Genomic DNA, 26,511 nt, shown 5'->3' on the forward strand with positions numbered 1-26,511 from the left:
CAACTCTATGATTGTGCCTGTGACTACGACTGTGAGACTGCAAGGATACCTTCACATGGTCGACCATACAAATCTCAAGGACCAATACAGCATGAATTTGAAATGAAAAAAAAAGAAAGGAATTTCCTGTCATTATGCCTTGCTTAAAACATTCTATAATATTCAATTCTAAAATATACTGGCTCACAAAATCTTGTGTACAAGTACATATTAAAATAATTTAGTTCTGGTTCCCTCGTACAGTAGCAGGCTAGCTGCAGATCTCTTTCTAATAAAATGAGCTAGATCTGGCAGGACGGTCAAAGTGTCCTGCGGCGTCTCAGCTGACAGCTAACCCATCAATTCCATTACTCTCTCAGTTCACTGATTGGTAGCCAAAATCAAGATGACGTGACGCTCACGTTCCCTCTCTGCGCTCACATGTATATAAAGTTATAACATCCTCCAACCCAGCCTCCACCTGCTTTGGTTCTGCCCTATACGCACCCTGAATGGGTTTCAGTTGTACATTAATCCTCCTGTGGGGATACGCAAAGCAAACCTGAATGTTTTATCCTGTGCTGTGTACAGTACTTCATGTTGTTATGCTGCTGCAGCAGGGAGTATTCCCAAGAGTAGCAAAATACAGGCACGTCCCAAATGTACTGCCATCTCCATTTGCAATAAATGGTTAATGACGTGAGTGGTTCCTGACAGAAGGGTAATTGTGGGTATGTGTGGTGAATGCTGTGGTGAGTGGGTGTTTTCACAATAGCACGGCAACACCACAAGTATCGTTGCTCTATTGTTTGCTCCCGTGAGCTGTAGCTCTGCCTGCTTTGGAGCTCAGCAGGCAGTCGAGTGGGCCTGGAACTGACATAAAAAGATGTACATGGGGGATCTTATTGAGTATACTGACAACGGTGTTGGCGACGTGTTTGTCAGTGCATGGTTTCGATGGTGAAATATTTAGCGCCTCAGCGAGCGCACAACCCACATAAAGCGACGGGAGCACGCACTCAATCAGGGAGAAATGCACAAACAAAGCCAGCCATTTTCAGGATAAGTGATGGACAAATAACTTAAGGAAACATTTCCTCCATAGTCTTAACAAGCATCGGGTAAAGAAAACAACATTAAAGGTCAACGTTTCGCTGTTCCCAAGTCAAAAAGAAAGAAAAGATGCTTGTAAATGTACAAGTGGTTGATGGGGAGAGTGTTCTTCTTCTCCTGTCAATTCACTGTAGATGATATGGAACTCGCCTGCGTCACGTAACTTGTATGTTGTTCTCCAGCTGACATGGCTTACACGTACATGGCGGCCGACACGAAGCTCTCCCCGCGTGCAATGTTGGCGCCCGGCGTGTCGCGGTCGGTTGCCGCCTCCAGGTCCTTGTCCAGGAAGCCGTCGGCAGCCAGGGCTTTGTGGTCTTTGACATTGTCTTCCAACAAGACCGCCGGGGCGCCGCCGTTCAGAGCTCCACCTCCTCCCGGGTTGTTTCCATCGTCATCCAGGTTCTGGAGGAGAGGAGAGGAGAGGAGAGGAGAGGAGAGGAGAGGAGAGGAGAGGAGAGGAGAGGAGAGGAGAGGAGAGGAGAGGATCATTTGGGTCATTAATCTCATTCACCCAACCCAATTAGAATCTATCAGAGTAGAGGTTTAATCGGGCCTAAATATGTACATGGGGGATCCGATGAGTCCCAGACTACTTCCATATCGTACAGTGTTTCTGCCTTGAGGCTTTGCAGAGATACAGTGCAGTACAAAGTCGAGGTAGGGTTGAGAGTTGGTCTGGAGGCCCAAATAGGCTAGCCTTTGATTTCTTCTCATTTAGTTTCACAGTCAGAAAAACTAAAACGAGGGGATCAGTCTGGATTCCAGGCTACAGAGAGGCAGGGGAAGCCCATAAAGCCCACAGCCAGGCTTAATAAGACATGTACAGCAGGGGTCTTCAACAGGGGGTCCGGGACCTCTAGGGGGTCCTCAGAGTTACTGCAGGGGGTCCTCCAAATCTTTGAGTGATATAACTTTTTTTTCTCCTTTTGTATATGAACCACTTGAACCCTAGCATCCATATTCGGAGAACTTTGGCCAAAAATAGCAGATCTACAAGCTCATATTTTCAGCTGAAAAGGGAAAAAAGCAGTAGTGAAAGGTCAAGTTTATTAGGTATTGACGGTTCAAGTGGTTAAATATCCGAAAACATAAATTGACATGAATCCAAAATACACTGATGATTGTGCTGTCAAACAATGAAACTATATGGAATCTATGAAAAGGTAGTGGGGGTCCCTGCTTCATCTCTCTCAACTAAGGGGTCCTTGGCCTGAAAACGTTGAAGACCCCTGATGTAGTACTACTGTAGTTGTCTACTAGCCTGGCGGGGCCCGACGTCATACTGCGTTCACTCACTCATTTGTTCCACAGTATAACGTCTGGACTTCCAGGTATTGGCAGCGAGTATTGTGATTATTTTCTGATCGGAGCCAATCAGTGACTGCTTCCGCACAACAAACGTAGCTGTCTTTCCTGACAACAAGTGAAAAGATTTCCCTGATTGGTCCATGTGTAGACGGTGACGTAGATGCATGCTGCAGCCTGCAGCATTTTCAAAACAACAATGGCTGCCCTCGCGATGCAACAGTTAACGCTCCAACCATAAAACAAGCAATAAGTGCAGTTATTTCAGAGTTGGAATCAATTACAACAATTACAAAGGAACACGGGGGATGCGCTAGTGGAGTTTATAGGCCGAAAAGACGTGTTTGTTTGACGTTCTTCCGACTGACTGAGAGATGTTATGCTACGCTGATTGGTTAGAGGAGTCTGTCTGTCAAGGCAAGTACTCCCGCCCACTTTTCAAGCTGCCAATAGGCCGAAGGCCAGACGTTATACTGTGGAACAAATGAGTGAGTGAACGCAGTATGACGTCGGCCCCGCCAGGCTAGTTGTCTACATGCTCCAAAGACTGTAAGGGTTGGCAGTGACAGGGACTGGTATTCACACACGGGGGGAATTGGCAACAACTATATTGGGGAGAATGTGTGTACAAAAGGCCATGAGCGAGGTCTGGTGTGCTCGTTAAGTCTGTGCACGGGTGCATCAGGTGCGAGCATGCACCTGCAGCCAGGTAATTAGTGAACAAGCCTTTTCCCCTTTTCTCCTCTTGCATCAGTCAGAAGTGAGTTGCAATTTATAATCCTGTGTTTCCCTTTTTGTATTCTGTTTATTTGTGTTTTGAGTGTGCCCTTTGATATCTTGTTTTGTAAAATGTTATGCTTGTGCCAGTCGGCAATGTTTGATTGGCGGTAGTTTAATGGTGGCGACACGCAAGTGTTTCTTCATTTGGCATATTTCATTATATGTGCATCATTACTTTCCATAAAGTAGGCCCTACATGTTTAAGTTCTACCGTTCGTTCATGAACAATGGGCATTAGTTCATTCTGATAAGTTGTATGTAATGTAAAATGCATAATGTATGCATGCCGCTTATTGTAAAGCATTACCAAGGTAATATATTTCATTTCATTCTGTTATGTTATGTAGCTTATATTCTTCAGTAATTCATGATGTACAGTATACTATGCAGGCATACTGCCTTTGTCAGATTGACATGATATTGGCTGCTCTAATAATAGTGGTTTTATTTTTGTATTATTGCACCCAAACCTTGTACTGTGCTCATTCAGTAAAAAGGCTCTAAAGGCACTATGAACAACTGTGAAACACAATGAAACAACGGTGCTTGGTGAAATATGAAACTTTAAATAGAGCACTGCAGAGAAATACACATATTTTAAAATGTGTATTTCTCTGTGTGGTATCTGGTGGTGAAACTGGTGGTGAGTATGTTGGAATTTACGAGTTGACAACTTTTAGAGGTCAGTGGAAAGTTTCGTGACTGCATTAAAAAAATGACCCCTTCATTAAACACGATCTCATTCTGTCTACATAATTTGACACGCCGAGAGAGGAGAAAAACCCCACAGCTGACTTAACTGTTCATCTAATTTAGCTGAGAATAACCACACATTAAGCCTGACAGTCTATATTTTAACCTCATCACCTTTGTGTCATTTCACATTCAAATTAATGAGAGCGTGAAGCCCAAACATCAAACACATAATATTGCTTTTTTAATATCCCTTTTTTATTGGGTGTGCTCTGCGTGCGTGCGCGTGTGTACGTGAGAGAGAGAGAGAGTGAGTTTGCTTAACGAGCAAGACAGTGATGAGGAAAATTGTGTGAGTATGTTGCAGTGTGCATTTGTGTATGTTTATGTATGGGCATGTGTGTGTGTGTGTGTGTGTGTGTGTGTGTGTGTGTGTGTGTGTGTGTGTGTGTGTGTGTGTGTGTGTGTGTGTGTGTGTGTGTGTGTGTGTGTGTGTGTGTGTGTGTGTGTGTGTGTGTGTGTGTGTGTGTGTGTGTGTGTGTGTGTGTGCGTGCGTGCGTGCGTGCGTGCGTGCGTGCGTGCGTGCGTGCGTGCGTGCGTGCGTGCGTGCGTGCGTGCGTGCGTGCGTGCGTGCGTGCGTTCGTGCGTGGGCGCGCGCGTGCATGCGTGTGTGTGTACCGTGATAGGCTCTGCTCCAGTGGGTTCATAGTACACTTCACCAGGACTGAGTGGGGCAGTCTCTGTGTTCATGGGAGGCTCTGTTGGCTTGTTCAGCTACACACAAACACAAGGTTAAAGCTTGTTCTGTCCACACAAACAACGTTAAAGCACTTCATTGCGTACAGCAGTAGTCCTCAAACTTTTTCATAGCAAAGAAAACAAACAAATTAATATGTGTTTGGATGCAGACCCGCCAACTGAAAATACTTTGAGTCCCATTTTTATAGACCGTTTTCCGGAGTAGTCCCCTGTAGAGGGCACAGGCAGCCATGGCTGCGGTGTTACTCTAGTCTGTTGTTGCTATGCAGAAGGTAGGAGTTACAAAGATGTTCTACATAGTGGTCACAAATATCAACCCAAAGGACTTTGTTCCCACGAAGAACAGCACGGTAGGTTTTGGAAACATTTGGCAGCCTCAGGAAGCCATGCGTGTTTTGTATTGGTTTGCCTGGTTGTAAGTAGGGTCGACACCACAGTAATGGCAGCACTCTCTACTCTCTACCCACCAGCCTGAGCTGGTTGCATACTTCTGGTATGCGATTAAGTAAGTATAAATCGGCTCATGGCAGTTTCTATGAGTAAAGGCATTGACCTCTGAGAGCTACAGTATAGCGATAGATCTTAGAAAGCCAAGGCCAATACAAAACAGAACTAGCATAGAATGTCTTTAATTTTTAATTCACAGACATTTAAGGCTGTTTCTATGAGTAAAGGCATTGGCTGCTGAGAGCTAGCGATGGATCTTAGAAGGCCAAGGCCAATACAAAACAGAACCAGCATTGAATTGCCTTTATATAATTGTTAATTCACAGATATTTGTAAGACTTTAGTTTGAGAAGAGGAAAAAGACAACTGCGGGAGGACAAGAAGGAAGAGCTCCACTAATGGACCAGTTTGCAAGCAAACTAATTATTCTGACACGTGCAAGCACATTCGGACGTCCAGTCGATAGCCATTAGCCCACATTATGGCTTTCCAAATGGACTGTGTGTGTGTTGACCATGATCGTTATGACAATAAGCATTGATTCACATTGCGTGACAGCCACTCACCATCTCCGTACAGCTGCCCGGCTTCACCGGGGGTGGGGGCTTGTGCTTGGGAGGGCCCCTGATTGGATGAGAGAGAGAGAGAGAGAGAGAGAGAGAGAGAGAGAGAGAGAGAGAGAGAGAAACACGAGAACAACATTATTGATCACGCTGTTAGTAAAGATGTCAAAATTGGTTGTATGGAATGGAATGCATCTGGCAAAGCCACAGAGTGGGAAGAATTGTTTGGTTCTAAATGTGCTCCCCATGCACTGGCACAAACAAGTACAGCAGCTTCATGTTTTATATCTACCAGATCTATTAAGCTACCAAGATGAAGAAAAACAGGAAGGATGGGATTTTAGGGATTGATACAATACATGATGTGATCTGATGTGAGCTAGACACATGCTGGGACACAGAAGGCAAAGTTTTTTTTGTTTGTTTGAAAAAATAAAAGCTAAAAATAAAATAAAAACCTTGGCAATACCCAGATTTTGTTATGCCCCCATTTTTAATGCCCAGAAAGATAATGGTCCCCTTCTGACAAAAAAACTACAAATCTGAGAGCTTCTGAGCCAGAACGTATAATCGTCCATTCATAGACATGGAGCAAGTAATTAGTCAAGCATTGTGGTTAGTCAGTGCCGTTTGGTGTGAGGTAGAGTACATTATTATGTTGCTTGTCTGTGTGCGTGCATGCATGCATGCATGTGTGTGTTTGTCTGGAGCTTATCTCGTAAACCGCTGGACCGATCTCTTTGTGGACGCTGACACTGCTAGTGTGTACGAATTTCTTTTCTCAGATGTTTTGTATATTTTGAGTGGTGCTAACCGCTCCTCCATATGGCTTTGTCTGTGTCTGTCCGGACTGTCATTGGTAAATTGGTGTCTGTTTGTACATACAGTACAGTATGGCCAGGGTCACATTGGCCAAGCTTTGTGGGACGCTTAATGAAAATTAACTCATAAATAGCACCGCTCACTTCACACTGGGTGTGATTTAGATGTAATTCAAACATATTCAAAGGGGGTCAGATGATCTTGCTGAAACCTTGTCCAAATTTGGAGTCATATATCATAAATATACCGGTGTCCCTTTTATGCGCATATATGGAGATCTCTGTATCTGTCAGTCCTTCAAAGTGGCCCTATAAGGTTATATTGGACTGACCATATATGGGCATATATGCCCATGGATATTCGAACTACTCGACGGTGGCCACCGCACTCCCTCAAGTCCTTGCCGCTGTGCTCGGCGAGTTTGAAGGTGGTCGGTCCCATATGCACATGACCATATGGCATAGCGGTCGGATCTGAGGCTCTGGACAACCGCGTATAGAATTCCATTGGTTTTGTTTGCAATTAATGTAAAACGTATTTTATTTTGTACACAGTAGTATCCATTTTTGTCCCATAAAAATCCAAATAAAAAGTTATAACAAAAAGAAAAAGAGACTGTTAATTTGTCATGACAGTGTGTGGTCCTGCGACAGTGCGACTGCAGCGTGAAAGCGTGTTTTCCAACCACATTTACATTCCAGTCTGCTGCGATGGCAGTGTCATAATCACAAGTCACTTGGAGCGTATCTCTAAAGATGTTTTAATCGCTCTTCTGCACGGTCCGTCAGAAGAACGCCTTTTTACTTTATTATGTCTCTGTTTCATTTGTACTTCTTTTTGTATTCATTATATTCAAATGTCCTTTTATAATGTGTTTATTTTGCTCCACAATCTTGATGTCCTAACGCTTAATGTTTTATGTAAAGCACTTTGAATTGCTTTGTTGTGATAATGTTGCCATTACAAATGAACTTGCCGTGCCATTTTGGGGTGCATGGCAATACACTGTAACCTTGGTGTTGTTGTTGTTTTCCCTGCATAGTGCCGCACTGTTGTATCCGTGGTGTAAAGTAAGTACATTTACTCAAGTACTGTACTTAAGTACAGTTTTGAGGTACTTTTACTTTACTGGATTATTGCCAATTTTAAGTACTTTTACTTCTACTCCACTACTCCACTATATTAACCACTTTTAGCCCTATACATTTTAGCCATTCGAAAATAGCCAATCTAAAAGCTCACAATGCATTGTGAGCTTGTAGATATGTAAAACACATACGGTACATTTGAAAACGTGGGAATTGTGACATTCTGCATAATGAGTACTTTTACTTTTGGTACTTTAAAGGGGAAAACCACCCATTTTCAATATTGAACTATGTCATTAATATACCTTAGGGGAGTTGTGTGGAAAGAAAAAAAAAGTTCACCCCCTTCTGTGTTGCCCAGAAGGATTGATTTTGGGGTTTGTATTGTAAAGTACACCGAGATGACATCACACCGGTGTGATTTACAGTACAAACCCCAAAATCAATCCCCCAGTTCTAAGCAACACAGAAGGGTGGGATTTTTTTTTGTATTTCCACAGAACTCCTATATATATGTATATTAATGACATAGTTCAATATTGAAAATGGGTGGTTTTCCCCTTTAAGTAGAATTTCAGAGTACTTTTTCCACCACTGACAGTTGTATGGTAGGTATATACTATTATATATACAGTATATAAATATACAGTACTTTTATTGAAAGGATAAACCCTTGAGATGTATCGTCTCATTTTCGAGGGATCCTTATCACAGATATACAAAGAGTACAATAGACAGAACAATACAACAACAAATAGGCCTACATCCATGCATACATAAACACAAGGACAACATGTGGCTCTTGATCGGACAGTATAACAGCATATCAGGACTGCATTGTTTTCATACAGTATCTATATGGGATGTCAACTTGCTTCTTTGGCGTAGAGTATCTGACCTCTCCTAACGTCAAAAACGAAGGTTCTCCTGTAATATTGTGTACTGTTGTATTGCATGTATACAACAGCAATTCCTTACTCTGTACCTGTAACTGCTGTAACTGCCCCCAGCGGGATCAATAAAGGAATCTATCTCTCGAAATACAGGGGTTCTAACATGGCTGGCATTGTTTGCCTCATGTGTTGAGCTTTTTGGGGTGTTTGAGTCACCATTGCATTGCTGCAGCAAGGTCCAACAGCTAGCTGTTTTTTAAATGTTTTTCTCGTTTTGCTTTGTTTTGGCTCTCATCATTACACCAGGCAAGGTTCCATCATTTCTTGTTTACAGGTGATTTCTGCAGAAAGAAAGGGGAGCTAGAGCATTCATGGCTCTCTTCCGGGCCTGGCTGGACGTGTCTGCAGAGTGGAAGTAATAAAAAGTAACAGATAACAGCTGAGTTGACAAAAGGGCGCGTGAATGGATGAAAGTAGTGTTATTTGTGCTTGATTTAATAAAGGAGAACCCTCACAGGGCTTTGCCCGCATGCAGGCCAGGCGCAGGCACCTGAAGTGACGACTTTGCAGTTCCAAAGTCTGCTTCCCTAATACGCCATTGCCTTGAAGACAGTCTGACAACTCTAACCAGGGGCGTCGCACCAAATTCTGGGCCCTGGGTACAAGGATTCACTCACATTTTGTGCTTTAACTATTGAAGAGTCTTTTGTAGATCTGATATTTTTTTTAAATCGTGAAAATTCTGAATATTTCAAATCCTTCTAAGGTTTTTTGAAAAACCTATGTTTCTATGTCAGTGGTGCTCAAACTCTTTCATGTCAAGGACCCCCAAAATGATATCTATTTGGCCACGGACCCCCATCTCAAAATATTTAGTTCCTGGGTCCCCCCCCAGAAGCAAAATTTGAGTTACAAATGTTCACTTAAAAGATAATATTCAAAGATTTGTACTCATTTTCACGACTTTTCAAAAATAGCAGATCTACAAGCTCGCAGCGCGGCACTCGGTGCCGCGCTGTGAGCTTGTATATCTGCTATTTTTTAATAGCTAATAACAAATTAGGGCCCCTCCACCTTGGGCCCTAGTAACTCAGTCCCACTTTCCCTCCCTTGTGACGCCCCTGACTCCAACTCCCATAAAGCAGAGGTGTCTTGGACTTTCCTGCGTATCATCTTTATTATGAGGATGTATCGGGGTTTATTTATGCCCTTGCCACAAACCTAATTTCCCTTTTGGGGAAATAAAGTGTGGAGCTGAACTGGAGCATGGACTGAATTGCCGGTAAGGTCAGGTGGGCATGTTAGATTAGACTAGACTTTATTGTACCACAGGGAGAAGGGTTTTGACAGCCCGTGCAACACACACAGATATGAACAGTCGTGGAAGAAGTACTCACATGTTTTACTTAAAGGGGAATACCACTCATTTTCAATATTAAACTATGTCATTAATATACCTTAGAGTTGTTGTGTGGAAATAAGAAAAAGGTCCCCCCCTTCTGTGTTGCCTAGAACCGGAGGATTGATTGTGGGGTCATGTGATCAGTGACATTATGAAGATTATATCTATTTGGCCACGGACCCCCATCTCAAAATATTTAGTTCCAGGGCCCCCCATCTCAAAATATTTAGTTCCAGGCCCCCCCCCCCCCCCCCCCCCCCCCAGAAGCCAAATTTGAGTTACAAATGTTCGCTTAAAAAATAATATTCAATCTTTTTACATTTTTTTTAAATAACTAGTTTTTAAACGTAGTAGTGCTTTTTATCATAGTGACATTTATGTTTTTATGTTTTTGTGAAAGTATGTTTTTAACCACTGCACAAACAAAGTTCCGAAAGGAAAATAAAGTTCTTTGAATTGAATGAATGAATGTACTCTGCAAGCCAAAGAGAACACTTTCATGATGCCCTGATCACACACTGATCACAACATTATCAGTCAGTGCTGCTAAGGCAGTTTGTGTAATGCTTCAGGGGCAGAGTGGACAAAACTCACTCTCTCTCTCTCTCTAAGCTCGTCTCTCATCCTTTTTAGGGTCCTTCAGTAAATGACTGTAGGTATAGGAGATGATGTAGACATACTATATCTCTGTCCAGATGGCGGTAATGTGAAGTGAAGATTGAGGGGGTGATAATTCTCCTGCTGTTGTGAGTGCTATACTGTAGGTGTGTGATTGGCTCTGTCGCTCACGACTTTGAAGATGTACTTTGGCTACGGCAGTGTTTATGAGGTACCCAGGGGCGTCACAAGGGGTAGGAAAGTGGGACTGAGTTACTAGGGCCCCCCAAGGTGGAGGGGCCCTAGTAACTTTAGCTATTGAAAAATAGCAGATATACAAGCTCACAGCACGGCACCGAGTGCCGCGCTGCGAGCTTGTAGATCTGCTATTTTTGAAAAGTCGTGAAAATGTGCGCAAATCTTTGAATATATGTATTTTTAAGTGAACATTTGTAACTCAAATTTTGCTTCTGGGGGGTCCCTGGAACTAATTATTTTGAGATGCGGGTCTGTGGCCAAATACATATCATCTTCGAGGTCCTTCACATGAAAACGTTTGAGCACCACTGACATAGAAACATACGTTTCTTGCGCACATTTTCACGATTTTTCCAAAAATAGCAGATCTACAAGCTTGCAGCGCGGCACTCGGTGCCGCGCTGTGAGCTTGTATATCTGCTATTTTTCAATAGTTAACATTCATGGGGGGCCCGCAGTGAATCCTTGTACCCAGGGCCCAGAATTTGGTGTGACGCCCCTGGAGGTACCGTATGTGAGATAACATAAGCCCATTACGGGCATAATATATACACCATCTATAACCACGCTAGCTCCACTCCTAATGTCGTTTTAAGTTCAGGGCAAGATATCATATCTGTGTGTATTATGATGAAGAGCAGATGGATTGTAAACATGGCATGAATCTGCTGTGGCTGTAGTGTATGATACGCTTTTCTTCTGTGTTCACACACATTCTGTACGAACACAAGTGAACCAAAACCATACAGTATTAAATAATATAGGCCTACTGGTTGCATAACTATAACATGTATATTAGCCTATATCAGTGGTGTAAAGTAACTAAGTACATTTACTTAAGTACTGTACATTATGAGGTATTTGTACTTTACATGAGTATTTCCAATTTCCAATACTTTCACTTCTACTCCGCTACCTCTCGGATCCAAATATTGTACTCCACTATATTTATTTGAAAACTTTAGTTACTAATTACTTGGTAGATTGATTAAAACATAAATTAACCACTTATATACATTTTGGCTATCTGAAAATAACCGATCTACAAGCTCAAAAGAAGATTTTTATACATTTGAAAACATGAAATGGGACATTCTGCATAATGAGTACTTTCTACTTTTGGTACTTTATGTACATTTTTGATGCAAATCATTTTGTACTCTTACTCAAGTAAATTTTGAATTCTGGACTTTTACTTGTAATTGCAGTATTGATACTTTCAAAAATGTGAGTACTTTTCCCACCACTGGCCTATGATAAAGAAAGATCCACAAGGCACCACAGGGGGGGGGGGGAGGGGGGGTCCCCACATGATTTTCTTTTTTGGGGGGGACAGAGCATGACTATAGAGAAACGAAGCCATGTCGTCATTTGTGCGTAATGTCGCCCTCTAGGGGGTTCATGCTGGTATTGTTTTGTATTCAAATCGCCATTGGGGAATCTGCGATGGCCGCATATTTGATTGATTGATTGAAGACTTTATTAGAAGTTTGCATAGGAAAAGGTACAGTTTCATGACGGTACAGTTCACTGGTACAAGGTCTACTAAAAGGAGATCCATGAAAAGACTAAGCTTATTTCCACTGGAAACCATTGAAGTATCTCATATAACATTGAATGACAGACAAATAGAACACAGTACTATGCAGTAGATATGTAAAGAAAAAGAAAAAAGAAAACAGTAAGTCTAAATAAACAGTATATACAAAATATAAATATATAAGGACTGTGTTAAAAAAATAAACACACCATGTGCGCGTTTCTGTCAGCGGGGGGGTTCTGCATAGTTTATGATATTCATTCATATCTGATATAGCCTGTTGTCAGAGAAAATGTAATCAACGCTGTCCTAAATGTTGGAAACTACAGAGAGACACTCGTGTCTGGGACAGACTGTCGCTGAGAGCATGTCCGCGCACATGGTGTGTTTATATTTTTAACACAGTTCTTATATGCGGTGATCGCAAATTCACCAATGGCGATTTGAATACAAAACAATACCAGCATGAACCCCGTAGAGGGCGACATTTCACGCCATTTCACGGAAGTGACATCACACTTCGCTGCTGAATCGAAGGACTTTTAAGACCTTTTTAATACCTCAAAAGAGAATGAAAATAAATAAGACCATTACTACATCAAAAGTAATCAACTAACTATACCATAAAAACTGGTCAAACATTGGCCAAATTGTCAAATAAAATAAGAAAGTGGCGAACATTGTGAAAATAGCCGATCTATGATCTACGAGTTTGTAGAAAAGTAAAACGTTGAGAATCGCTGCCTTATGGGCAGCACTCTGAAGTCTGGCTACGGTACAAGTGGACAACTGTGTTGGCCATTAGGATGCATGGTGGTGAGGCCCAATGTGTGAAAAATTAATGAAACTAACATGAGCCAGAACTGTGTGTGAACTCATTATTTACCACAACAGTCAAGTGGTTAGGGTGCATATAATGGTTTTGTTTGGTGAGTTATTATAAATTATAAATTAGATTTACAGTAAGTGGAAAAAATGAGCGCAAATTGGTCACGATGCTCCCATGAATGCATAATAAATGTCAGTTCACATTAAACAACAGTTGGCTATTGTCTTTCTCTTTGTATAGAGGAAGGAGAGATCACCCTTTAACCACTTTCAAGCTGGCATCCCTAAAAAAAAGTAAGAAATGAAATAAACAACTAGCAGGTTATTAACTCACAATGCATCACATGGTGCACACACACACACACACACACACACACACACACACACACACACACACACACACACACACACACACACACACACACACACACACACACACACACACACACACACACACACACACACACACACACACACACACACACACTCACTTTGCAACACCATGTAGATGTGCCATTTTCACAATTATATTAAATAAAGAAAAAGCTTATAGAGCTTGTAGATCGGCCATTTTCCACAATTAGGGCCTATAATTGGTTAACTGCAACAACAACAAAGCTTGTGAGAGTATAATGATTAACAGCAAAAAAAAAAAGAAAGGAAAAAAGGTAGAGAAGTAGAACAAGTAAAACAGGGTAAGTGAAGAGGATATTGGGGCCCATTTTGGTGTTGGCTCATTGCCTATAATGTATGCCTTATATTATTTTCTTAAACTCGAGGTCACGTCTCCAGATGGGTCACAGGCCTGCCTGGCTCTCGTGTGTCCCCCTCCCACCCACCCACATGTGAGCCGTAGTAATAGGTTTAATGAGACTGGGCAAGAGATCCACTTTCTCATTAGGGTTTCTGTTTGCTGGAAAAAGAGACCAAGAATCTCCACAGTTGACTGGATGAATGCAACCAAAATCAGAAATTCGTTTAAAAGTTTTGAAGGCCAAACCCTCATGATACGACACTGATGTGCAGAGCTCCACCAGGCTACGGTTTAGCTCGATTAATTTAAATTAACTTCATTTCTCCTCAGGGGTGAATAAAAATCACATCGTTATCCAGTTTCACAGTATCCACTTTAGGAGCCATTATTAACCACGTGAACCCTATAGCATCACTATTCTGGGCATGTCATTCATAATAGGCAAATGTCCCGCGAAAATATCTGAACATTCGTCGGAAAACAGCCAGTCGACAAGCTCACAATGTGCTGTGAGATTGAATGGTTATTGAGCCCGCCTATAGGACTCCGGAGGACCCAGAACAATTCCAGCCAGGGGTGTCGCACCAAATTCTGGGCCCTGGGTACAAGGATTCACTGCGGGGCCCCCATGAATGTTCTTCATCTGCTATTTTCTAACATTTCGTACTTTTACTTTTGGTACTTTAAACTTTGATGCCAACACTTTTACTCAAGTACATTTTGAATTCCAGACATTTACTTGTAAGGGTGCACACACACCAAAATACCTATGAGAGTGGAATCCGTGTTCCACCAATGCATTTTAATGGGAAGGGGGCGTTTTCATGTCAGTGGAGAATATCTGCGCGCTGCGCTGACCTTGCGTTTAGGCTGGAGCTCCGGTTGTTCCCCTGTGTCCAATTGGGTGAGTCGAAGACGGAATGGGGAGGGTTCTGGAAGTGACTGACAGGCACGGCACTGGCTTTGGGACAGAATGCGATCTTTGCGTTTTTAGTCAGATGCGCACCAAAAGAGTTTATCCACTGGCGATCATATTTTGGTGTGTGTGCCCCCTAACAGAGTATTTCTACATTGCAGTATTGATACTTTTACTTAAGTAATAAATGTGAGTACTTTTTCCACCACTGCAAGCAGGGGCGTCAATTGGGTATGGCAGGGGTATGCAGCTGCCAGCTGCCATACCCTGGGTCCAGGGGGAAAATAAAAGTTACTTTTAAATATAAATCCATGAATGTGTCTTTGTCTATCTGTGCTGGTTATTATGTTGTTAAATTACAGTGAAATAACACATGCAACATTTAACAAAATGGTCACTTTAACACAGTATTATAATTATATTCTCCACACTTGTATTCTCCCCATCTTGACAAAATGGTATATTCCCAGGTTCCGCAGGTCAGCTGCACAGGTGCAATTCATAATTGTTAAGTTTAGCTTGAACAACCGTTCCAGGCTGCCATATCCAGCCCAAGAAACCGTAGAAGCAGGGAAAAAATAAAATGTACTTCTTAAAATAAATGTGTCATACCTTGTGGTGCGAATACAGCAGAGTCGGACAACTTCTTTGTGTAGCAAAAGATAAAATCAACTTTATTTCCTATACGTTTAACAATACTAAAATCAAGGGGAAAGGGGAGGTGGAACAATGTGTTGGCATCAGGTTGAGTTCACACTGAATCTAATCAAATCTGAATGCAGGTGTGTTTGTCTGTCTGATAAGCACTTGCATGGGTTGTGCCCAAAATCACTTATTCAATCACTTAACTAGGGATGACACCAGTGACAATGGTCAATGTCATGTTGTCTTAAAGGGACAGTGCTATAAATAAACATTTCATTTAGTCCATAAACACATTTTCTAAAACTATCTTCAACAAACTCCGGCCCGATGAACTATGGCATCAGTAGTTCATCCATACTCTTCAATCCACTTCAAGATGGTAGAGTAGTTGAATGGGTCTTCTGATGAGCATCTTCGAAGATAGTCTGATAGAACATGCTCTGACATTATTGTCTCTTCCATGAAAAACTTCTTCTACTCGTCCCATTTTCCACATGTGACGTGGTAGTTTGTCTTCATGGATCAGAACTAGATCTCCAACCTTGAATAGAACTGGTTTTACTGTGTTCGTACAGTGTGCTGAACGCAGCTCCATCAGATATTCTGTTTTCCATCTGTTCCAAAAGTTGTTTACTAGTCTTCGTCGGTAATTCCATCTTCTTGTTAGTTGCTCTCCATCCACTTTTCTTGTCTCTGAAACATGAATGGGTCCTGAAGGCAACGTTGTTATTCTTTGTCCAATTAAGAAATGAGCAGGAGTGAGCGGTGATGGGTCTTGACTGTCTGTGTGCAGGTAAGTGAGTGGTCTTGAGTTGATCACTGCCTCTGCTTCTGTCAACACAGTTTGCATCTCTTCGTAGGTCAGATAGGCTCTCCCAAGCACTTTTCTGATACATGTCTTTGTAGATCTTACTAAGCGTTCCCAAAATCCGCCCCACCATGCAGCTCTTTCCACTATGTATTTCCATGTGATTTTCTTTCCTGAAAAGAATGTTTGCATTTCCTTTCCTTTCATCACGTTCCACATTTCCATTAAGTCCTTTTCAGCTCTTTTAAAGGTTTTTGCATTATCTGAATAGATGGTACTGCACACTCCTCTTCTGGCAATAAATCGCCTGAATGACAGTAAGAATGAGTCTGTAGTCAAATCTGAAACTAGTTCCAAATGAACTGCTCTTGTAACTGCACATGTGAATAATGCTATATACACCTTTTGACTGTGCGGTTTAACATATAATGGTCCTGCAAAATCTATACCTACTACATCAAAGGGCTGTGTCTCTGTGATGCGGTCACGTGGTAAGGGTGCTGTATGTTGTTGTCCAGCCTTGACCTTGTACTTGCGACAGATAAAACAAGACTTGATTATCCTCTTGATTAGTTGTCTGCCACGTACAATCCAGTACCTTTCTCTGACTTGTGTCATTGTGTCCTGTAAACCTGAGTGCATTACCTCAGTATGGCATCTTTTGATGAGCAACTCAGCATACGTGTACTCAGCTGGTAGAATCCATGGGTGCTTTTGTCCATATTCCCAGTTGGTTCTTTCTAGCCGGCCTCTCACACGCATGAGGTTCTCTTCATCCAAGAAGGGTTTTAATGAAAGCAATTTCGAGTTTCTGTCCAATTCTTTTCCATTTCGTAGGGCTTTCATTTCCTTTGGATACATTTTGTTTTGCGTCCATTTTATCCAATATTTCTCTGCAGAATTGATTTCTTCTGTGCTCAACTCTCCAATGCGCTTTTCTGCACTCTGTGCGTTATGCACAAATCTCTGTACCCATGATGTAATTCTAAGCACTCTGGTTAGATTGCTGTATTTCTCAAGCAATAAAATGGGTTCAGTTGTTGAGTCATTTGTGTTTTCTGCAGAGATTTGGTATTGTGAGATACTCTCATCATCATCAATAGTCTTTTCATCTGTCTGCGCACTGTCCACTTCACTCACCAGCTGCGGGTCCGCTCTGTCCGCTCCCAGCCAGGTCGGTCCACTCCACCATAGTGATTCAGCTTTCAGCGCGACTGCAGTGATTCCTCGTGTTCCTCTGTCTGCAGGATTTTCCTTCCCACTGCAGTGGTTCCAATGTTCAGGCAATGTCATGGTTTGTATTTCTGCTATTCGGTTTGCAACAAATGGTTTCCATTGTCTTGTTGCACTTTTGATCCAATGCACAGCGATCATAGAGTCCGTCCAATAGTGACATTGTAGGTTACTTAATTTCAGATTTTTGCTTACATAGCTGCCAAGTCTTGCGCCAATTAAAGCTCCCAGTAACTCCAATCTAGGCAAAGATACTTTTTTCAATGGAGCTACCCTTGTTTTGGCAGATATTAGACTAGTAGTGCATTCCCCATCTGCAGTGATGGTACGTAAATAGGCAGTAGCACAATATGCACTTTCACTAGCATCGCAAAATACATGAATTTCTTGGCTTTGCTGTGACTTATCACTTTGTTTTAACTTTACATCATAACGTCGGTCTATGCACATTTTACTCACTTCTGGTAATTCTGCGCACCACTGTTTCCAACGTGTGGCTAGATCTATAGGAAGATCTTCATCCCAATCCAGGCCTCTTTCCCACATTTCCTGGAATAGAATTTTCACTCTGATGATGAATGGGGAAAGGAATCCAATGGGATCGAATATTCTTGAGGTGGTTTGGAGCACTGATCTTTTAGTGGGTCTTTTGTCTTTCACATACTCCAGCAGATCTGTCATGTCGAACACGAAATCGTCAGTTCCAGGTCTCCAGACCAAACCTAAAACTTTCAATATTGAAGATGAGTTTAACTCCTCTGTGTCCTCCTTGGACCATTCCGCTTGTAGATCCGTGTCATTTGTTCTCCATTTACAGAGATCCATTCCAGCGCTCGCCATAATCTCTCTGGCTTTTACGCGCAGCTCCGAGGCTTCTTCTTTAGTTTCAGTTCCACTAATGTAATCATCCACGTACAGACATTCGTTTAGTGACTTGACCACTTCAGGATATTGTTCTTCGTATTGTCTGAGGTGATGTCTAATAGTGGCTGCTAATAGAAATGGGCTTGATGATACTCCAAATGGCACTCTAGTCATTCTCAGTGTTGTCACTTTAATTTCATTTTTCAGCATTGGCCTTTCTTGGGTCCACAGAAATCTTAAGACATCTCTATCCTTTTTAGCCAATGAAATTTGGAGAAATGCTTTTTTGATATCTGACATCATAGCAATTTGGTGTTGTCTGAATCTTATCAAAATGGCCAAAAGGTCAGGATTTAAATTTGGTCCTGCCAATAAGCATTCGTTCAATGAACAGCTGTCTTTCTCATGGGAAGATGCGTCAAATACAACTCTTAATTTGGTAGTTGTTTTCTCTTCCTTTAACACTGGGTGATGAGGCAAATAATAAATTGGACCATTTATCTCATCACTTTCTACTGGCTCTACAATGCTCTGTGCCAAGTAGTCCTGAATAACCTCATTATATTTATCATACAGTGCTGGGTTATTTCTGAATCTTCTGATAAGTGAATCAAATCTGTTTTTGGCTGTGACATAATTGGATGCTATAGTCACCTGTTCATTTTTCCAAGGTAGGTTGACTTCATATCGTTCTCCAATAAACTTCACATTCTCTTCAAAGAGTTTCACAGCCATTTCTTCTTTCTCAGATTGCATTTCTTTCATGTGAATTCCAAGTGATTCGATCTCCCAGAAATTGCGTAATTGGTCTGAGAGTGCTTGCTCTTCTCCAATGCTGACATGCATCACATCAACATCCACAACTTCAGTGATGATATTTAGCATGGTGACTTCTCCCTGCACCAGCCATCCAAACACACTTTCAAGTGCGACTAGGCCTCCATTGAGTCTTTCCATTTTTCCAGTGACGATTTTCCAGTATTGGTCTCCGCCAATTAAGACTCCTAGTTCCATTGACTCCATCCCTATGATGGGTACATCAGCTATGGGCATCCTTTTAGCTTCCAAGTCCTTTCTTATTTTCTCATTTGGGGCTTTAATCATAGATGAGCTCAATTTGGGTGTTTCCAATAATTGCACATCAATACTTTGATTATTTTTAATATTTCTCAAACGAGCTTTCACTTTTCTGCAGGTAATTCTTTGTGGTGTTTTAGAACCAAATACATAAACATTTAATGTTTCTTTACCCATCACCGGCAGGTTAAGTGCTCGGGAAATATCTTCTTTAATGAAACTGCGGGTGCTACCCCCATCCAATAGGCACCTTGCTACTTGGCTATGTGATGGTGCGTCTATCCAAATCGTAGCCGTCTGCAGTAATACTGTACTATGTTCAGAGTTGCTTGGTGAACTTGCTACAACTGCATCTGAGGGAATATTGCTCTCAGCCCGTCTGTCGCTACCGTGATTAACATCGGAGCGTCTATTTTCATTAGAAGAGTGATTGGCTGTTTGATAGCAAATGGTTTTGTGATGTCTGCGCCCGCACTCTTCACAGGTAACGTTGTGCGCTCTGCAATTACGCGCAATATGTCTGCTACCCAGACACACAAAACATCGGCCTTGTTTCTTCAGTTTCTCTCTCCTCAGTTCAACAGTTAGCTCTGTACAGTTCTTAGATCTATGATCAGTTCCATTACAGAATACGCACCTTGGGTCATCTCCGTGGCTCGCAGCATGAAATGCAGCGGTGGATGATGCGCCGCTGTAGGTTTTCCTTTTTTCTGTTCTTTTCTCCCAGGAGCGCTCCCTGTTTTGCTCTCTCTCTGGGGTGTCATGGGTCTTCTGCACAAGATTGGCCGTTCTTTCACGGCTCTCCACTTCTTTTTGCACAAAGGACATCAGGCTTTTTACACTGCACGTAGTGTCCGTTTCTTCACCCTCGTCTTCATCACGGCCAGTTTGACGCGTGAACGCTAGGGCTATTTCCTCCGGTATCATTTTCATTAAGATTGGGCATAACAGATTTCCATAAGTATTGGATACAACTCCCATTGAGTCTAGACTTCTTACTTGTATCTCAATGTCATCATATAGTTTGCGTAAAGCAATGACATCTGTGGCCCTTTTTACTGGAGTTAGATTTAACAATTTATTCATGTGGGCATTGATTATTAAATCTTTGCGCCCAAAGCGACTGGCAAGCATTTTAATGGCATTGTCATAATTTTGATCTGATAAAGCCAATCCCGCGACCACATTAGCAGCCGTGCCACTTAAGAATGACTTCAAATATGTGAATTTATCAGACTTACTCAGACTTGTGTTCTTATCAATTGCAGTTTCGAATTGACTCCAAAAGCTTTGCCATTTACTCACATCTCCAGTAAACTTCTCCATGATCAGTTTAGGCAACTTCACAGACTGTTGTCTTCTCATTGTGTTCTCTGAGGCCGCATTAGATGCGTTATCTCCTGCCCCCGCACTCCTCCTCAGAATGCGTCTTATCCTCGTTTTTCTTTCGCAGATTGAATCCAGATATTCCAATGCCGTATTCACTTCATCCTCCAATTGATCCATCTCCGTTTCAGCTTCAATTTCCCTATCAAAGTCTATTAGAGTTCGTTCTCTTGCCAACAAGAGTTCCAAATACTCCTCCAATACATCCACATCAGGCCGTTCCTTTGCGATCTCCTGATCGATCTTCGTTGTCAACCTTGTAGTTGAACTTCTCACGGCTCCCCTTTGTCTTTTGCTTCTTTGTAGGTCCGTCGCCATCGTTTCTGTTGTCTGTGTATTCGCGTCTTCTTCAAGCACAACAATATCTTCTTCCAGCATAGATCTTGTAGATCAATTCCTTTGTGGATCTCCCTCCCGGGTTTCGGCACCAGAACTTGTGGTGCGAATACAGCAGAGTCGGACAACTTCTTTGTGTAGCAAAAGATAAAATCAACTTTATTTCCTATACGTTTAACAATACTAAAATCAAGGGGAAAGGGGAGGTGGAACAATGTGTTGGCATCAGGTTGAGTTCACACTGAATCTAATCAAATCTGAATGCAGGTGTGTTTGTCTGTCTGATAAGCACTTGCATGGGTTGTGCCCAAAATCACTTATTCAATCACTTAACTAGGGATGACACCAGTGACAATGGTCAATGTCATGTTGTCTTAAAGGGACAGTGCTATAAATAAACATTTCATTTAGTCCATAAACACATTTTCTAAAACTATCTTCAACATACCTGTTGCTAAGGTATGGCAACATGACTGGTGTCTTGCACGCGCGCCGACCCCAGTCATGTTGCCATACCTTAGCTTTTTCTGAACTGACGCCACTGACTGCAAGTGGTAGTACTGCATGCCTGAAGGTCAACATTCTATTCCTTCCCTGAGTGAGATTGTGAGAAGCTCAGAGTTTCAGCTCAGACCTTCAGTTTGTCTCTCTGGCAGTAGGACATGAACATAACAGAGTGCAGCTTTAAATGATTTCCTCCACAGTGAATTTAGTGACCGAGTTGGAAACCAGCAGTGGTGTAAAGTAACAAAGTACATTTACTTAAAGGAGCTATAGTCAACTTTTTCATTGTAGGCCAGGGCACTTTGTTTACATCCTAGTCTATAGACTAGAATGTAAACAAAGTGTCGGTCTGACAATGGCCAAAATGATTATTTTATCATTATTTTACGCTTTTTGTGGTAATTTTTGAATAGAAACACATATGAAGCTTATTTTTTTATAAAATATTTTCGAAACATTATTTTTATTTTAGCATCAGTTTTTCAAGAAAAAGTACCATTTTGAGGTAGTTGTACTTTACTTGAGTACTTCCTATTTCCAATACTTTTACTTCTACTCCACTACACCTCGGATCCAAATATTGTACTTTCACTTCATGTGACGCAATGCGACACATTGTGAGCTTGTAGATCTGCTATTTTCAAAAGATTTTTATACATTTGAAAACCTGAAATGGGACATTCTGCATAATGAGTACTTTTACTTTTGGTACTTTGAGTACATTTTGATGCCCATAACTAACTTCATATGGGAATGCCCATATATGGAAGAAGACAGCCCATATCTGTGTGGCTGGTTCAGACAGAGATCTCCATGTATGGGCATAAAAGGGATGTACCATATACAGTAAATGGATCTCCATATGGGTACCAGGGGTCTCCATATATGGGTTACTGGTCCGAATATACATCACTGGCCAGATGGCCAAGAATTGCCGCGACCTCAGCCTGAGGCGTCTTACTAGTACTTTAACTTAAGTACAACATATGATTACTTTTTCCACCGCTGGACACCAGAGCCCCATTGAGCAGCATAAAGTGTAGGTCAGGTGAGAGAAGAAGAGGACTTACTCTCCATCATCCTGACGCTTGCGGATGAAGAGGATGATGCCGATGATGATGGCGATGAGGGCGAGGGCGCCCAGGATGCCACCGATAATGGGCCCTGCCGACGTCTCCGCGGTCAGCTTCCTCTGCTCTGTGACGGGAGACAGAAACACACAGACTGGTTAGGACATTCTAATCATTTTGGTTATTGGGAATTTGGGATGCAGCTAGTGATGTGACCGAATATTCGGCCACCTAATATTTTCGCACAAAAAGCGTTAAAAATGCATTTTTGGTTTTCGGCCGAATAGTTTTTAACACCGAATAGTATATCACCGAATAGTGTGAAGAACAGGGGTATAGTATAATCTCTCAAAATCACCATTATGGAACCATAATGGTGACATAACCATAATTCGGTACATCCCTAGATGCAGCATTTATACTGGGGCGGCACTGGCTCAGGGGTAGAGCTTGGCAACCGGAAGGTTCCCAGTTCGATCCCGGGCTCCCCCAGAGTTCGTTACTGTTGAAGTGTCCTTGAGCACGACGGTGAACCCCTAATTGCTCCTGATGAGCAGGTTGGTGCCTTGCCTGGTTTCCTCCACCATCGGTGTATGGATGTGTGTGTGAACGGGTGAATGTAATGCACAATCATTGCCATGTGCCTTGGATAAATGCGCTATATACTGTATATGCAATGCATTTACCATTTTACTGTATGTGTATCATGCACAGATAGATTGAACCTGGTTGCATAAAGTATCATATTCAACATAATGTGTTGAATATGACTGGTCGAAGTGTCCTTGAGCAAGATGCCAAGCTCAACACTAAACAGCTACACGCCCCTTGAGGCCAGCCATCTGCTGGGTTGAGCTGAAAACAGATTTCCCCGGATGGGAAACGATGGGAACTAGTACATAGCAGAATCCTGAGCGCTATCTCAGAGTCCTATCCTCCAATGGACATATACAGACAGACAAGACAGACACGGGTACATGAAAGTGTAAATGAAAGAAATACGTTGAGAGAAAGATCATCCCTTTCTGTGGCATATACCACGATTCCTGTCATGTAACTGTCCATGTTATTGAGTTGCTGCAATACGTTTGTGTTTATGTATATTATTGCCGCTGAAGAATTTATGAGAGGATATGGTTTGTGACAGCTCAGGGGTGGCCTTGTTCTGAGTAAGCACACATTTCATTCTGAATTGTAAAAACCGAAAAAACATAATATACATTATTGCGTTAAAACAAATGCAAACACAATGAGCCGCCAACGGAGCGACAGAAGCCGAATCTAATGTGGCGTGCAGCAGGTAATCAAAATCCACACATCTTTTCAATCTCAGCACTGTGTACAGTAAGAAGATGCTGTATCTTATTATAGTATACAGTGAAGCTGAGTCACGCATAAACACAAAGAAATTAACCCATTGAAGCCGGGAAAGCCTCTGTATAATTTTTTATTTTAGATATATATACCGGTAAGACACCCTAAGGGCGAGGTTGCGCACATGGGCCTGTGCACATGGGCGTGTGCACGCATTCGCCTGGGTGACAGCAGACTGCCGGGCAATTGCTGGCGCTTTGGCATGCGATCAACTTTGACCAAAAAAATTCACAGACCTGGTTGGTTGTTCAATTTATATGTGGACAAAATGTGTCCATATTTTCCCAAATATGGAGATGACTGACGTCTGACATCATAGATGTCTGATGTCATAGACCACATGAGACTGACACACTAAGGGCATTCACAGATATGGGCTTAATATTGATGACATCCATATACGGGCATAAAAGGGACAAGGACGGAATTCATTTGCAACAGCATTGTGATGTCAGAACAGGTCAGCTATATCCTTCTGCTGAGCTGGGATGAGGTGTCACATACTGTGACTGACGCACGCACGCACGCACAGGATCTGCAGGTTTTCGTGTTTCAGATTTTTCTTTTTGACACACATCTTCTCTTTGAGGGAGAGGGTCCCCGACTCCCTGGCACAACTAAACCATTTTCAGATGGGGGTCCGCGGCCAAATACATACAGTATACATTTTGGTGGTCCCTTGCACGAAAGAGTTTGAGAACGACATGGTTTAGAAGGCATTTGTAGAATCAGCCTCACATCTTAACAGGCTTTAACTAACTGAGATGCTACAACATCCAGAGAGAAACTCAAGGAAGAGGGAAGTAGAGAGAGAGAGAGAGACGCTTTCTTTCCGGTTGTCACCCTGGTTGTCATAAATCTTTTCCCAGGCAAAAAGAAGAACGTCTCCCCCTCCTGTCAGCTGGGATTTCATCACTGACCTGGCAGCGTCCCTGCAATTAACAAACCTGTTGGGTGATTTCTGGAGGGCGGCGATGTGTCTAAATTGACCGTAAAAGCTTCTCATTACAGTTAAGTGTTTTCATGAAGAAGAGAATAATAATGCAAGCTGACAGCTGCACACGCAGCAGAGCAGCCTTACACAGTACGATGAACAACACAGCCTCTGCTACAGTCAGTGGTGTAAAGTAACTAAGCAGATTTACTTAAATACTGTATGGTGCAGAATTTGAGGTACGGTTTTGAGGAGTTTGTTCTTTACTTGAGTATTTTCAATTGCCAATACTTTTACTTCTACTCCACTACATCTCGGATCCAAATATTGTACTTTTACTCCATTACATGCATTTACATTTATTTGAAAACTTTAGTTATTTGTTACCTTGCAGATATAAATTATAATATTATAAAACATGCATAAACCTTGGCTATTTTCAAACATTTTGTACTTTTAATTTTGGTGCTTTAAGTACATTTTGATGCCAACACTTTCATACTTTGACTCAAGTACACAATTCCCGACTTTTACTTGAATACAGAGAGTATTTCTATATTGCAGACAGTATTGACACTTTTAATTAAGTAAAATATGAGAGTTCATCTTCCACCACTGGTATCTGACTACCAGTGAGGGCAGAAGTACTCACAATCAGGGGCATCATTTGGGGGCGGGGATGGCAATGGCCACCTGCAAGTGTTCACATTTAACCTCACATTCAATTCATTTATGCATAGGCATCGTCCCCAACTCTGAATTGCTTTTGGAGATTAATCAGATTTCATCGCAGTCGATGTCCATCCACATGTGACACTTGTTGTAATTTAGATAAGCCTTTTATTTTATACAAGTATATGTACATGTATTAAACACTTTCAATGTGGAATCTACATTTTGGGAATGGCATTGTAGGCGAACATGTTCAAACATCACAAGCGTAATTTGGACGGGTTTTTTGGGTTTTATAAACCCAAGGGCCCCCCCTAGTGGCAAAATAAAATGTGTTTTCAATAGACGCCCAATGCGCTCCATATTATATAGTCCTACATATAATAAATTCATAGGATATTGTCATTTCCGATTTATTAGGAGTCTCTACTCTCCTAATCTGTGGGCCCCCTCATAAAAGTACAAAAGCTTTTATTTTCGCATTATCGTGAGGAAGCGCCAATCATAAACATCCGGTAATGTGCTGTTCAAACTGTCAGTCAACTTGTCAACAAGTGAAAGCTGGGGAAGGGAAACAAACGCTCATGTTCGCGGGAGAAAACGAGGAAGTCAAGATACTGGGTGCACGTCCAAAGGATATAAAATAACAAATGGAAAGACCACAAAATCGTATATTTTGTTGGTGTGGATGCTTGCTTTGCTTTTTTGGAGGAGACTCTGGACCTAAAGCCAAGGTAGGTCTATCTGAATGTAATTTATCTTGCTGTAATCAGTGTAATCCACTGATGTGCAGCCAGTGGGCCATTAAGCTGTCTGTCTTTTTGTGTAACAACGTGACCGCGTGGCTGCGTGTGTTTGTTTTGATTGT

Source organism: Nannobrachium achirus, assembly GCF_963921795.1.
Source record: "Nannobrachium achirus genome assembly, chromosome: 10".
Classification (NCBI taxonomy): Eukaryota; Metazoa; Chordata; class Actinopteri; order Myctophiformes; family Myctophidae; genus Nannobrachium; species Nannobrachium achirus.